Here is a 16,831-nt window from a genome sequence, read left to right on the forward strand (position 1 = left end):
AGGCTGAGATATCAGTTGTTGGTGCGGAACAAGCTTGAGGAAATGTTCTTGCCAGATGGGGGAAGTTTTAATAGCTGTATTACATGCACTCATTCAGCCAACGAGTGCACTCATAGCCTCCTGTATGAAGGATGGAAGCAAGCATTAATGGTTGAACATATGAAGAGGTAGAGTACGGTCCTGCAATAAATGCTTTGCATAACACAACGCATGGAAACATCCGTCTCAGCTCCCATCCCACAAGAGACAACTTCCTCCGAGCCTGCAGATCGCAGAACTGAGCTAGTTCATGAGTTCACCGGTAGAGGGTGCCGCGATAGGTCACGTGATCCTGCAGTCAGTCGCGTGGCACGGCGTGGGTCGCTGCCTCCCCACCGCTTCTCATTGTCAGCCACCTGAGCGTCCGACCGCATCAATACTTCTTAGAGGTGGGCCAAACGGTTATTCTGGAGTAACCGTTATCACAGTTCCAGTTATTCTTTGATAACCGTTATCGTTAATCGTTATTAATAACTGCCAAGTTATTTTTCGCTAGCGAATACCGATAACTCCGACAGTTAAATAACGACATAGTTGGAATCCATCAGTTTAGTTATCAGTATAACTGCGAGTAGTGTGAAATAGCAGGAATGTCGTATGAATCGTGTCATAACCTTAGCTTATTAACTCCGGGTACATTTTAGTTGATGTTAGAACGATTATTAGTGTTTCATATTATATGTTTGTAGGTTATCGGTCGCTATTAGAAATATTATCTTCGCAGCTGCGACAGAAAGTACGCGGAACTTCGCCAAAGCACTGTTTAAGTAAAATGTTAACAACGTGCGTATTTAAGTATGAAGTAATATGTAAACTGAGTACTGTAGGTTAAATTCGAAGCTTAATTTCTTGTGCTGCTCACATAATAGAATAAAGTGTACAGCCTTATAATACAACAAAAAATATACGTAATGTGACAGATTCGTTTACTCCTGTGCTGTAAAAGCTAGTCCTATTGGGGAAAGTGTGAGTACGCTAATCCAAGTTTTATGTCAGATTTGCAAACTGCTCGATTTCTCCAGCGACAGCATGTTTATAACATGAAGACATGCAGATCGAAAAGGTTGACAGTGTTACATTTCTGGGACTACAACTTGATAATAAATTCAGTTGGGAAGGGCATACCACATTTTTTCATTCTGTTATTTCATAAGGGAGCATATTCTGTGGGAACTTATCAAACGTAGCAAAAGTTTTTCGCATGTAAAAGCGTGTAATAAAAATCGTTTGTGGTATCAATTCAAGAACATCATGTAGGAATCTGTTCAAGGAACTTTGTATTCTAACCACTGCTTCCTAGTATATTTATTCCTTTATGAAATTTGTTACAAGTATTTCCAACCAATAGCTTAATACATAATATCAGTACTAGAAATGGGAACAGCAATCTACATAAAGACCTAAAATTACTTACCTTGGTCCAAAAGGGGTCCAATATTCAGGAACATGCATTTTCAATAAACTGCCAGCAAGTCAGCAACCATTAAAAACTTGGTTTCAGATAAGGCACGGTTTACAGTGTGTTTGAAAGACTATTTGATACAGAAGTGTCTGATTCCACCCATCATCAATATGCCGGAAATGGCTATTTTAAGTGTGTCTATGACGTCACTACATACACATGGCAACAAACACGAAGATACAAATAAATAATACAATAACATTTCCCACGAAAAATACAATCAAACCAATGGGACAACTGCGGGAAGTTGGGGGTTTTAGGGTGAGGACAAGCTAGTAAAAAAAAAACACACCATGATCCCAAAACACAAAATGAAGAACAAAAAGAAAAAAAATACAGCATTCTGCTACACCAACAAAAATCTGCAGGAATCGGACACTTCCCTTGAACAATATAGGTCAACTATAGGTGACCATACCAAAACACCAATACCCACAACTAAAAGTACGAAAATTGGAATCAGACATTTCCCTTGACCTATATAGGTGAACCTCAGATGGCGATACTAAAACATCAACACACACAACTATGAAAATGGGAATCGGTCATTTCCGGTGACCTGTATAGGTCCACCACAGCTACTGATGCCAAAAAACCAACATCTACAACTGCGAAAAATAAAACCACAATCCCAAAAGTCCACAAATCAATCATCCCTACATAAATTAAATCACATTCAATACATCATAAATACACAAAACATCACAGCTAGAAAAAAAAAATTTAATTACCTCCTGCAACCTAGATCGACAGCCCCCCCTCCCCCCCCCCCCACACACAAACCAACTCATAAACACTGTGACGTAATGACATTCACACACCACACCACCTTTACGTCGAAGCAGACGGGTGGAATCAGACGCTTCCATTGACCCCTCCTTCTACTCTGTAGATGAATATCGTAACAGAGACTGATAGACCAGCTTAGGTAAAAATTCTGCTATATTTCAGTTTTGTCAGCAGATGGTTGCAACAGTCAAGATCGGGTATTCTGTGTACGATAAATTTATTAAAAGTACGTAACTGTGTTTTATTCTGTCACTGTACCAATTCTGTAAATATTAGCAGTTACTGTGATATATTCACATATTTTGACAATCTCCTGACAAATGATGAGGATAATAATTATTATATTCCACTGTATTATGTTATACTTTCTGACATGTTATTTGTCATTCGCGATGGCCAGCGGCTATTTCCGTAGCAGTACGAAAATATTTGTTCGCTCCAGTTACTATCCTCTCTGGAAATATCACCTGGAACTACGATCTTTAACTGGAGTCACCGAGTCAGGAACGTCTAGACACACAGTTATTCCGTTACCAGCTTCCAGGTTATCTATGGTGGTAGCCCGATAACTACCAGAGAACTAGAACTACGAGCCAATAACGATAACTGCCAGAGGAGAATACCAGTCTGACAGTTATTTCCATAGTCGCTCGAATTCCTAAGTAACTTTCCTTCTACTACCCGTCCAAGCTAAATTAACACGTAAGGCGGTGGCTTAAGGGAACGACCGTACTTGTTAATGCCTGTACTGCAGCTCCTATCAGCCACGGCTCGGACATTAACTTTATTTAATTGTTTATGCTAAAAGTAACGAAGGCCCACGAAATAGTACACAGTTCTTATCAACAGATGGCGCGCAGTCTCACAGTTATTCCCATGGTCTATAGAACGCCTTCCAAATGCGCAGTACGATCTTCGGTCAACAGATGGCGCGAGGCACTGTTGACACTAAACAGTTATTGAAATAACTGCCAGAATCTGAGGAACGGTTGTCGCAGTAACCGTTACTTCTCAGTAACCGGTTATTTCTATCAGTTACGTTATTTTTTGCCACCTCTAATACTTCTGAAGACCAAAGACTCGCCGCTTTCAGTCCAACAGGCGCCGGCGGGCGTCCAACACCACTGATATCTATAAGAACAAGGACTCACCCACTTTCAGTCCTGCGACACAAACAGCTACCTGTGAGAGTCCGAAAATGCTTTCATAACAGCGACAACAAAGGCATCGCGAGCTCCTTTAAAGGGGTTTAGATGTTTATCTCTGACTTGTGATGACTGGGTGTTGTGTGATGTCCTTAGGTTAGTTAGGTTTAAGTAGTTCTAAGTTCTAGGGGACTGATGACCATAGATGTTAAGTCCCATAGTGCTCAGAGCCATTTGAACAATTTTTTGATGTTTATCTTTCCCAAAAACAGGAATGACATAAACAAAGGCGATGAGCTGCTAGGGGACACACGCAGGTGTTCTTAACAGCAATGAACAAAGAGCTCCTTCAAAGCTCTTCAGTCGTTACGCTTCATAACATCGAGGAAGCATTTCCAGACTTATCGAAGCATTGAAAGACTATCAAATGCGTCTATAGAACATGTTAGATATTTAACTCCAGCTCTGAAGAGTTCGAAACATATAACACTTTAGTACAAACGGGTTCAAATTTAGTTATAACTATACATTTCGCAAAATTCGATGTAAAAATTATCCATCATCATGATAGAATAATTTACTAACCTTCCAGCGGTCACATAAGCCGTCGATTCCATCGACAGCGCTACTTGAAATTTCGTCTTTTCTACTGTACACCTTTCCTAACTAGCAAAACTCTCCGTTTTGTCATCTGAAGACTTTGTAAAACATTTGTTTCAGCGTTTATGAAGCTAAGCTAAATGTAAGAAACACTAGTGTTGATACCAGCAACGTAGAATTTCTCGTATATAACATGCACCATGGAAAATCACGGAGCTCGCAGATTGTGAGGGAGATGCAATATGTCATCGACCGCACGATAAGTGTTGAAAACATTATCATATCCAGTATGGTTGTAAAAAAATATCCCCTTCCTTCATCCAGAATATTTATAAAGTGTTCCGAACTCTAATTGCATTCTCTGTCCACCCCCGGTAGCTGAGTGGTTTCCCGGCACGGTAGCTTAGCATGTTCGGTCAGAGGGTTCACTGTTCTCTGTAATAAAAAAAAACTGAGTTAATGGATCAACGACGAACTTAAACGGATGCCTTACGACGTCCGGCCCGAGCAGATGCAACGAACGAAAACGAACAAAAAGCGATTTTTAAAAAAGTAGTCAGTGCAACAGAATGTCAATCCTAAGGGCCCAGGCTCGATTCCCGGCTGGGTCGGGAAATTTCTCCGCTCAGGGACTGGGTGTTGTGTTATCCTAATCATCATCATTTCATCCCCATCGACGCGCAAGTCGCCGAAGTGGCGTCTAATGGAAAGACTTGCACCCGGTGCACGGACTACCTGATGGGAGGCCCTAGTCACACGAAATTTTTTTGTTGCATTGTCTGCAGCTGAAATAACTGCTGAATGCACTGAGCTTATAATACACATAATAACTCGAGATGCAGAGGCTGAATTCAATATCATCCAGCGTGTATTCGAAATAGAATCGTTACTCATAGTATGGATTCTATCTCTGTGAATCCATAAACTATCAGAAGCTCAGGTCTCTTCGACGTTTTGGACGCATCTGGCGAGTTCAGGTTCCAGTCGCCAGGGATGCTAGTGGGCTCACCCCAAGAAACTCAACACCCATTGGTTAGCATAATGGTGACGTGGGAGGAGGCTCGGCATCCTATTTAAACTCAACATCCTTGTGTTCCTCTTCACTCCGATACAGTCAGCCAGTCTGTCTGTCTGTCTGCATTTCGTTTTCGCAATTATCATGAAGAGATCTTCAGCCAACTGCAGCGGTGAGGGGAAGCGCCCTCGCCTGAACAAGGTCCCACGTAAGTTATTACTTTTGTATGAGTGTTATTTAGTATGTGAAGTTCTGTTTAGAATACAGAACTGCTCCGTGCATGCGTGAAACTGAATTTGTTTTCCTCCTCATTTCAGCATTCTTCACTGGCTTGCTGGACACGCTGGATGATGTGCTGGGAAGGGGGAATCCGTCAGCTCAAAAACGTGAGTATGAAATTTGTGTTTTGTTTTCGTAATATCTCGAGTTTGTGATGATACCGTAATATAAGATATACTTCATTGTTGGTGTTGTAGATGAATCGTGTGTAGTGCAGCCCTCTAATTTAGACCATGGTGTTCTTTGGCACGAGGATAAGCCGTCTCTCCTGCGTAAGATTCGATTCCATCAATATGTAGATACATTTTTTCTGCTCATACCTTTTCTATAATTTTTTTTTTTTTTTTGCTACGGGTGATTTGGATCGGCTCGATGATTTAAATGCGCAATTTCAGCACGATGCATTTATCGATGCACAGTTTGTGGCGGATGGGGACTTTGATCCCGAAATTCACAACGAAGGGCTGGCTGCTGCGACTGTGCCGTGGTCCGGGAACGAACAAGGTGACTATTATTATAGCTTTCATATTCTTATTATTATTCATACCTCCATATCGGTCTGTTTATAATTATTTGAACATGCTCTATAATGCTATGCTTATTTTTTTTCTTCACAGAGGTGATGGCCGTAGCGCATGTGGCAGGCGTCAGGGTGCGGTGCACTGTCATTAGAGCCCCAGTACGACGAGCAGAGCTGTGCGTCGCACCCGTCATCACAAAGCTATCGGCAGAGGTTCAACCCACCTGGACCCTGTGTGTCACGGAGTCAGCCATCTCGACGTACCCCCCCCCCCCCCCCCCTTCAGCCCTGCCCTTGGTTGCTTGTGGAGGCAGGCACTGGCATCAGACAATTGCCAATGACTCAGAAATTGGTCGTGGTGGTGGAGTGGCCAATTCGGGGGTGAGTCGACAGCCTAGGCCCAGCGCTATCCGCTACGCCCCACCTGCAGCTAGGCCCAGCTGCTCCCACTGACCGGACACCGGTGCCTCACCCTTGACTCCGCCCATCCAACAGCACGTACTGTGCAACCACAGGTGTATGACAGCAGGCCACATTGCCAGCTCAACCTACTATTAGTAGCAGTAGTAATGATAGTTAACCCATGGCTAGTCGCCGGCCGGTGTGGCCGAGCGGTTCTAGGCGCTACAGTCTGGAACCGCGCGACCGCTACGGTCGCAGGTTCGAATCCTGTCTCGGGCATGAATGTGTGTGATGTCCTTAGGTTAGTTAGGTTTAAGTAGTTCTAAGTTCTAGGGACTGCTGACCTTAGAATTTAAGTCCCATAGTACTCAGAGCCATTTCAACCATTTGTGAACCTTGGCTAGTGGCATTTCCCTCTGCCGCCCTTTTAGTGAAGGATATCACGTCAGTGATGCCATACCGCAGTTAGAGTTCTCGGTGATTGCAGATGCTTTTGAGGAGCGAATCTCATTCACCAGGATCGGGAACCTGGCAGGAGGGTACCGCGGTCCTGTTGGTTTCCTAAGGGCGTGCCGTCTTGTCATGTAAACAGAGCTCCTCAAGGTAGTCAATGATCTGCAGTATCCTGCCATTAAATGCAGTGCGGTGCTTTGCATCGAAATATTGCATCCCCCTCCCCCCCCCCCCTCAAAGTTGAATCTGGTGTTGAAGAGACAACTCTTCAGTATCTCTGGGGGGGGGGGGGGGGGGGGGGATGGCGTAATAACGCAGAGAACGTCAATCTCCAAGTGGTTTCGTAAATCCACCTTAAGTGTTATACTGGTCCGGTTTTCCGAGATGGAAGTCAGAGGGTCAGCTGAAGCACTCAGCCAAATACTACACCTGGTCATCCATACACATGTCTATGATCCGGTAGATCGAGGGTCAAGCTATAACAAGCTCCCTAAAGATATAGCTAATAAGAATGCATGCATGAATGTCGAAAATAGAAAGGATCAGTCTTGTTTTGCAAGGTCAATCGTGGTTTATGAAAGAAAGTACGATTGATGGGATCATCCTGAGCATCTGAGTACATATGATGTAGGTGATAATATTCGTGGGTGTTACAACTTTGATGATATAAAGTTCCCCATCAAGATCCAGGAGATACCTAAATTTGAGGCGCAGAATACTGGCATATCGGTACATGTTTATGGCCTGGAGAAGAAATGCAAGTCAGATGAGCAAGACAACCATATTGCCGTCAGCCCCTCGAATTTTCAAAATTTGTCAGTGAGCGTGAGCTGCATGTAAATATGCTGCTCTTCTCTGAAGGTGATAATCATCACTAAGTTTGGATGAAAGACATGTCTCGACTCCTTTCCTCCCAATTATCAACAAATTGTCATGTGAAACACATTTGCTTAAGGTGCCTCAATTATTTCTCCTCAGACAAGTTATTAGCGGCGCATCTAGTAGACTGCACTTCCAAGGAACCAGTACGTGCTATTATGTCTACTGAGGAAAACAAATTCATAAAGTTCCAGAATGCTCACCACCAGGAGTGATGCCTGTTTGTAGTGTACGCCGACTTTGACTGTCTCCTCACCCCTGTGACCCGCTGTGAAGGTGACCCTACAGCCTCACACACCACCTTTACAGAGAAACATGTACCATATGCAGCAGCGTACCAAATTTTATCGTCATATGATTCCAGTCTTAACCGCTACAAATTTCTGTCGGGGATAATCCTGCGGTTTGGCTTCTCACTGAGCTCGAATAATTTTTGCGAGAGGTTGATAAGCTTTACAGCAGCAACATTCCCATGACCAAATCAAAGGGAATGGAGATTTGTGTAATAATGCGACTGATTGTCATATTTACGGACTGCCGTTAGACAGAAAAGTTGAAACTCCTCATAGGGACCACTGTCATCTTACAGGGAAGTTCCATGGCGCAGCTCACAATGTGTGCAATTTGAAGTACCAGCTGCTAAGACACATACCCGTTTTCTTCCACAATTTAAGTGGGTATGACACTCACTTTCTAGTTGAGCACTTGACTGATTTAGGTTGGGATATAAATCAGGTCAGTGTCCAACCTGAGAGTGTCGAGAAATACATTTCATTCTCCAAACGAATGACGCCAAGAATTATGTTCCGATTCCTTGATATGCTACGTTTTATTCAGGCATCACTTCAGAAACTCGTTGAAACTCTACCTCGGGGGAATATATATCTCACTCGAGCTGCATTTCCTGACGAGGAAGAGTTTCAACTTGTGACTAGGAAGGGGGATTTTCCCATATGAGTATGTGAATAGCATGGCGAAACTCAACGAAACCAGGCTACCTGACATAACTGCATTCTCCAGCAACCTTGCAGGCGATGCCATAACGGATGCAGAGTATGAGCATGCCATGAATGTCTGGCAGGAATTCAATATTTCAATTTTAGGAGAGTACGCATGGCTTTACATGGACACAGAAGTGCGCTTGCTTGCGGACGTTTTCGAGAAATTCTGGAGTCCATGCATGACCACATATTCTCTGGATCCTGCCTTTTATTACACGGCACATGGGTTGTTTTGGGACACAATGCTCAAGAAAACAAAGTGCAGCATTGATTTATTAATCGATGCTGACATGCTTCGTTTCTTTGAATGAGGGATCTGTGGGGGACTTTGCCAATGTGTCCATAGGCACACGAAGGCAAATGACCCGCGGATGGGTGACAGGTTCAACACATCCCTTGATTCAAGTTACATAATGTGCCTGGACGTGAATAGCTTATACGGGCACGCCATGCAGCAATCACTGCCGATTGGTGAGTTTTGATAGGTGCCCAAAGACGAATGCAAGGGATTAGGCAGAACTCACATACCCTATTAGTTTGCATGATGCGCACACCGATTTGCTGCTGTGTCCAGAGCAACTAGTTCTGCGAGGAGGCTCCACGCCAAAACTAATCACAACGCTGGGGGATAAGCAGAGATACATCATTCAGTATCGTAATCTCCATCTGTGTCTCAGCTTGGTATGGAGCTAGTTAGAATCACCAGGGCTATCTTCTTCAAGGCCGGCCGCGGTGGTCTAGCGGTTCTATGCGCTCAGTCCGGAACCGCGAGACTGCTACGGTCGCAGGTTCGAATCCTGCCTCGGGCATGGATGTGTGTGATGTCCTTAGGTTAGTTAGGTTTAAGTAGTTCTAAGTTCTAGGAGACTGATGACCACAGAAGTTGAGTCCCATAGTGCTCAGAGCCATTTCAACCATTTTTTTGAATAATTCAGTTTTCGTTAAAACAATGGAGAATTTGAGGGAACGACGTGAAATTTTTATTAAAACCGAGTGAGATGGGCGTTATGGCTAAGAAAATGCATTGCCAGATCAAATTTTAAGCAGGTCACGATATTCAATGAGAACTTTGTTGCTGTGGAGATGGCAAAGACTGTAGCAGAGTTCACAAAATCTATTCATGTACTGTTTTCATTATGAGTTTGCGAAAACTCATTTCTCATATCCTAAATTACTTTATATGGATACAGATAGCTTCATCTATTGGGTGAAGAACTGCAATCTATATGAAGCAATGAGGTGCCACAGTACTGAATTCGACACGTTCTCATACACAGCCAATAATCCTTGTGGTATTATTCCACAGAAAAAGAAGGTTATCGGTCTTATGAAGGACGAGGCGAATGGATTACCGATTGTGGAGTTTGTAGGTCTACATTCAAAAATGTATGCGTGTTGCACATTGGAAGGTGCCACCCAGAGGCGGGCTAAGAGTGTGTGTCGTATAGCATCGAGAGCCCTCTGTATCGAAGACTGTTTGCAGTGCCTGTGCAGTGGTGTTTGCGGTGCTGCACCGCAACCACCGCATATGGTACGGGAGACCAGTATTCGACAGAGAAGACACGAAGTGTACACTGTGCTGCAGTCTAAAATCGGTCTGTCGCTTCATGACGATAAAAGGGTCATTCGTGATGACGTGACTGAAACTCTCCCGTGCTAACACTACTGTATGTGTGTATGTGTGTGTGTGTGTGTGTGTGTGTGTGTGTGTGTGTGTGAGAGAGAGAGAGAGAGAGAGAGAGAGTGAGTCCGCGGAGTAGTATGTCCCTTTTATCATAGAGTAAATAATTTTGTGTGTGTGTGTGTCGTGTAGATATTTTTTGTACTATGTACACGTGTATATACATACATAGAGAATGTGTGGAAAAGAAAAGAAAAAGAACACAATTTATATATATGCACACCATGTGTGTGAAAGAAAGAATAACGATAAAACAAAAAAAAATAAAATAAAAAAGTAAAAAATAGAAAAAATTTATATATATTTGTTCATAAGCAACGTATGGCTAGCCTGTAAATATATGTATCTACGCACCATGTGTGTGTTGTAAATAGAATAGCTTTTAAGTTTTTCACATGCCGCTAGCCATCCAAGTCAGAATAGTTTTTAAGTGTAGCTCACAGTCCATCAGAATTGCTATTCTAAAAACCTTTGCTATTGTGAACTGTTGAAATTATATTCTAAGCGTGCACAGTCCATCAGAGTTATTGTAAAAGCTGTGCTACTGGGGCTGTGGAATTTAGGTGTAGTGGTAAAGAAAGTATCTTCGCATTAGTTTATAGTGTAGATTTATGTTAAAAAAATTCCTACCAGTGCTACTGTTGTAGCATGTAAGTTAAATGCATTTTTGCATTGGAAAAGCAAAGTCAATTTGTACCTCAAGGATACTGCATTATACCTCAAAAACTACATTTTACCTCAAGAACTATATTGTATTTGTGTGAACTGAATAAACGAAGAAGAAATTAGTCATCATACGTCTTTGTCGTAGTTGTTATTTACAAAAAACCCTATCCCCTATTTATTATGTATATAAAGGATGTGCATGTCTCAAATGACATTCGTTTTGCTGAAGTGACGGCTATTAAGGAGGTGAAGTTTAAGATGCGAGATAACAAAATATAAATTAATAGGTACTCTGCTAGCTCCAGCACAGTTCACAATGTTACCCCAGGGTGTAAGGATCGTAGCTGACGTTCAGGGGTTCTATTACAACGAATGCAAGCGATTCATAATTAAAGACTATGCAAGAATAGCTTTCATACAAAATGATGGAATAATAGAAACATTCGCAGCAAGCGTCGCATCGCCGAAACCTTTCAAGGATGTGAAGTGCGTTAAAAGAAGGAGAAGTGCGAAGTGACTAACACGTTTCTTTCGTGGGCTCCACTGGGACCGTCCTGGGTGTTGAGCATGCACTTAACTTTGATGTAGTTTTACATGCTATTGCATCAAGGATGTGAGGAGGAACATGATGCAGAGATGTCCACACGAGTATGTGTTAAAGCCCTGATATAGCTTAAAATCGTAGAAGACTCGTCTTTTGCTGGTGAAGCCGCAAGGGCTGGAACGAGGAACGGAATAATTCCGCCTGATGTCTTGGGTAAAGGTAGAACGCGAGTGGTTTAATTGTACCCTTCCTCTTATGGTTCTTCTTCTTCTTACTCATCATTGCATGCTTAGCCGCACACATCAACGTGAGAATGCAGCTTTTCAGGCAGCCTGATTTCTTCTTCTTCTTCCCAAAGCGGACCGCGCTGCTTTCATAGTTCGTTTGCAATTCATCGCTCCTAAGCCTAACTTAATTTTACCACTCATGGTTTTATCAACAACGAATGCACCCACACGTTGACCTATACCAATATATTTTCTTCGTCTTATTTCCTTGGCTCTATCAGATAAAATTCTGTCTGCGACGTGACGTGCTCGGAGATCTTTTCTTTGCGTCGTAGGCTAGGTTTTGCTCCAGGCAGGCTTCGTCGAGTAGGTTAATACCTCTACCGCCACGTGCCAAGCGTTTCTGAAGCTTTGTTCCTGGTCCACAGAAGTTATATCCCGGAATGTGTAATTCAACTGGTAATTTGTCGAGAATACCACCTCCACCTCTTATTATGGCGTGTCTCCTATCATGCATTGTACGCTAATGAGGTGATTGAGGTCTACGCATCCTATTATATACTAATTCTTCATCATCAATCCAGCTGTTTTCTGATGAAGGAAATACCAACCGTTTAACTATCGTTTCCATACTTCCTATTATTATTATTGTTATTTTCATTCGATGATTCCTCTGTCTCTAAGTTCTGAAATTATTGAGACAACCTCATTCGAATGTGCTATATTACCCGCTGCAGCTGAAGCCACCAACAGCCGAAGCCTATCTATTAATTCATCTGCCTCATTGTAAATACATAATGGGGGGGGGGGTTGAATGCTCACTCGTTTATGTTGAATGTCAAGACCTCCACCAATGCTTTGGGGTTGCTCATTCAGTAAATGTTGTATAATGCTAGTGTATTTAGAGTTTTGTGGACTTTTCAGTGTTCCGTCTGCATTCTTATACACTTCAGTCAACTGTAGTCATCCTCCATACGTCTTGCCATCACTGGCAGAGTATTTTAAGTTTCTTGAGGCTCTTAGGAAGATAAGTTTCATTAAGACAGGTGTTCTTTTAAACTCTTTATCCCCGATCCATCTTGTGTTATCGGTTAAACTTACAGACTGAGAGCCGAGCATGTACGGTCTCTCCTTGCTGACATCGAATGTTCTATCTATCCTAGTCCTGTACTGGTTAGTGAAGTCAGCAATTGGATCGTTCTCAACATTGCCATCATCTCGTGAGCTAGCTTCCTGGTAGATTCGGTAACAGGTGTAAATGTTTCTCTTAGTGTTTGCTCCCGCTCCATATGCCCCATCCTCAACAAACGTAATTTCTCTCGAACAGCTTTACCCGCCTGAATGACTTTATGCTTAGTCGACATCTTGACACATAATAATCTGAGCTCTGTACATCGTGAGGCTTTATATATGCTTTGTTCTTCTTCTTCTTTCCCGGATCCTCCTCCCCTCCTCCTCAATAATAAGAACCCCAGCTTCTATTTTCCCCTCAATTGCGCTAATTCTTTTATCTAGCCGGTGTTGGTCAAGCGCAAAAACTTTCTGATTGTCCTTTAATTCACTTACAGCCTTACCGAGTATGTTGAGTCTTCCCTCAACAGTTTGAAATTGCGTATCAGTATATATACGAGCATTTTGTCTATGTAAACCTAACCTCTCAGGCTGAGCTCCCGACATGTGTGCGAACGTGTCCATGGTGCAGAGTATACTGATGCATCACCTATTTTGTGCGATTATATATGGAGAAACTCCTGGAAGTTCCGACTGTACCTACCATCGTTCAGTTTTCGAGTTTTATCAATAACGAGAAAGCCGTACTGTGAGTGATTCCAGCAATCTCCACATATTGTTACAAATTCATTCTACCACATGTCCGTCCGCTCATGAGCCAGGTAAATGTGTTTTAAATTGTTTTAAATTGAGATTGTCTTGTTTGAATGCTATAATGAGGTTGGCGTTATCCCTGACCAACTGTTTTGGAATCCTGGAATATGTTTGACTGAGGTAAAATACGTCAACACCCATATGACGACCAAAGCAGAAATATCTACGGATCTGGTCCTACTTTTCAACAGCTACGTTGTCAAATATGAAGACCGTATTTGGTATTACTTCTTGATGTGGAGGGATGTCTTCACTTTCACTAAATGCCCTGTACATTACACCATCTATGACATCTAATATTCTCTGCAGTAACTGATACTTGGGTTGAAATAGTGTTTTGGAGAATATGTAGATATACTCGAAGCGAACTCCTTCAATGTCTTTTAGCAGAGTTATCAGAAGGTTTGTCTTGCCACAGTTGGAGGGACCTACAATTATAGCCTGTATGCTGTTGGGAAGGAGCAATCCATTCTTCTTAGTCTTCTTCTCCGGATCTTCATCGTCGCAGGACCAGTCACCTACAACAAAGTCCTTGTGGCGAGGGTGCATCACCCAGCCTGCCCTGATACCTACTGCGTTAGGTCCTGGCGTGCAACAGACTTTTATATAAAAAAGAAAATGTGCGTAATCACATGTGACATTATATGCAGGGTCATTTTGTTTAGAGAAATAACAGAAACACAAATTTGAGATAATGAATATATTTGTTTATTCACCATTGACAATTATACATGACATTGTCACCATAAAAAAAAATCTCTTATATCCCTTAAATTCTGCACGTATATCCAGCAATGTTATCGGTGCATTGCAATAGTCTGGTATTCCATTAGTAAATTTAATTTCAACATTTTCCACACCTATCCGACGAATAACATGAGACTTCGGCACTGCACTTATACAGGTACTAAAACAGTGATCTATATCTTCTACGTGAATGCTACATGTGCGAAGCCAGTTCATGATATCAATGTATACAGCTTGAACATAAGGCTGCCATCTATTTAGTCTTTCCATCATAGTAGTTATCGCTGAGTGCAGATTGAACAAGTTATCAATTGTTGAATGCTGCTTGTAAATACTCTGCCCATTGGCACTTTTAACTCTTAGTGTAGCACCATCATACATTGATAATATACACATAGTTATGCCTCCACAGTATATGTCCTGGTAGGATTGGGCCAGAAAATATTCCGTAGTCATATAACTCTTGATGTAAGCTTTTGCGTGAGAGAGTCATCCCACTCATAGTCTGAAAAACGCACTCTAATATTTTGTGGCACATTTTCGAGCACTAACACAGCTGACACGTCACCGTCTTGTGAATCTTTAATTCCTAGATGAAGACGTTTTGAACCACTAGTTGTTTAAGGTATAGCATGAGGTGAATAGTAAAGGTGGCAGAGCACTGGGGGTGGGTAACTTCTCATTCACAATATCCACACTAGCACGGTTAGCCATCTGTTCTTGCACTAATGCTGGAATGTTTCTTGTGTTGCGCTCAGTGGACGGTGCATACGATGGAGCCCAGAACGATGTGGCACCCTCAACAGTATCAAGTGGCACAGACAATAGAGTCTCATTATCCTGATCCAGCATGCTGAGAAGCTGCGTTAGAGGATGCGCTGATGCCCCTGGTGCGGATCCCTGTGGGTTGGAACCTGCCGACCCTGACAGGCTGCAGCCTGCCGCCACTGCACGTGCGGGAACTGATGGGATGGAACTTGCCGGTCCCAGCAGGTTGGATCTTGCTGAGACGTGTGCTGATCCCGACAAGCTGGAGGGGGCTCTATGGATACATCTGGTGGAGAGAGAAGAATAATCATCAGCATATTATGTTGCTGCTACAGAAATAATAATAGAGCAAAGTAGATACTTACTTTTCTGCTGCTTCCTCCTCCTGTTCTGCTGGGCTGACTGGCGCTTCGTCATCCTGGCTGACTGACTGACTGACGGCGATAGATTCTGAGCAGCTGCTGGGCTCTCCTGATCTACACCGTGCGTACGGCATCATGATGCTGTGCGCCTGTTGGCTGAACTGCACGATCACGTGACCTATTGCAGCGCCCTCTAGCGGTGAACTTGCGAACTAGCTCAGTTCTTTGGTCTGCTGGATTGGAGGCAGTTGTCTGTAGTGGGGTGGGAGCTTATACGTAGGTTTTAGAAATGACAGACAGTTCCAGTAGAGACAGATGTTTCAATGCATTGTGTAATGCATCTTTAATGCATCTTGATGCAAAACATTTATTTGCAGGACCATATTCTTCCTCTTCATATGTTCAAGCATTAATGCTCGCTTCCATTCTACACGTAGGAGACTATGGGTGCAGTCCTTGGCTGTATGCTTACAGGCAACATGGCTGTTAAACTCCTCCCAGTCAGACACCAATAGCTCTTCAATAGAACATATTCCGCACAGCCATGAGAATGGGGATGGGCAGTTGTTCTTCAGTGGTATATATCACATATACGAATATGCTTCCACTGAAGAAAATTGACATCAACTGCCCACCTCTTCCGTTTTGGGAGAGTGAATGTTTCATGTGGAATATCTCGATAGTTTGCGTATGTGCATGAGCATGTGTTGGTTGTGACATGCATCTTGGCTCCATCTGTCTGCACTGTCGCAATCTGCTGAACTGCTTCTTTCTCCTACACTCTTCCATTGTCATACACTTCCATACCATATGTAGTGAACTGTGGCTACAGTCCTTGTTCGAATGTGTACATATAATGCTGCTATTGAAAGCTGCTCTATCCTTTACATTCAGCTCAATGATCGAACACATTACGATGATTCCACAATGACAGCTCAGCAAAGACTGAATGTATGCCACCAATTCTGGTCACATGATTGGAGAAAAAAAAATTCCCTCCAAAATTCGAAATCACCACCCATTTTCCAAAAGGATGATGCACCATCATGCAAAAAGTCGGAAAGGGGGACCCATAGAAGCACATAATTCAATTTCCCACCAAAAATTCAAACTTCCCATCACGGGGGCGTGGCACTTTCCCACCAAAATCCTCCATCTTGGATAAAGGTACTCGCGTCATCAGATGACGTCACGGCCGCCATCTTGGATGACGTCAGAGGGACAGAACATACTTTATTCTTCTACTACGCTTAATGTTTTTAGTGCTGGTATCAACAGACATTGAAGTAAGAAGGTTTTTTAAATGGAACCGTATGCTTTTTATAACTGCATTCGATAGCTCTTGAGAAGACAATTACAGTGATATAG

The sequence above is a fragment of the Schistocerca cancellata genome, chromosome 4 (genome assembly GCF_023864275.1).
Source record: "Schistocerca cancellata isolate TAMUIC-IGC-003103 chromosome 4, iqSchCanc2.1, whole genome shotgun sequence".
Taxonomy (NCBI): domain Eukaryota; kingdom Metazoa; phylum Arthropoda; class Insecta; order Orthoptera; family Acrididae; genus Schistocerca; species Schistocerca cancellata.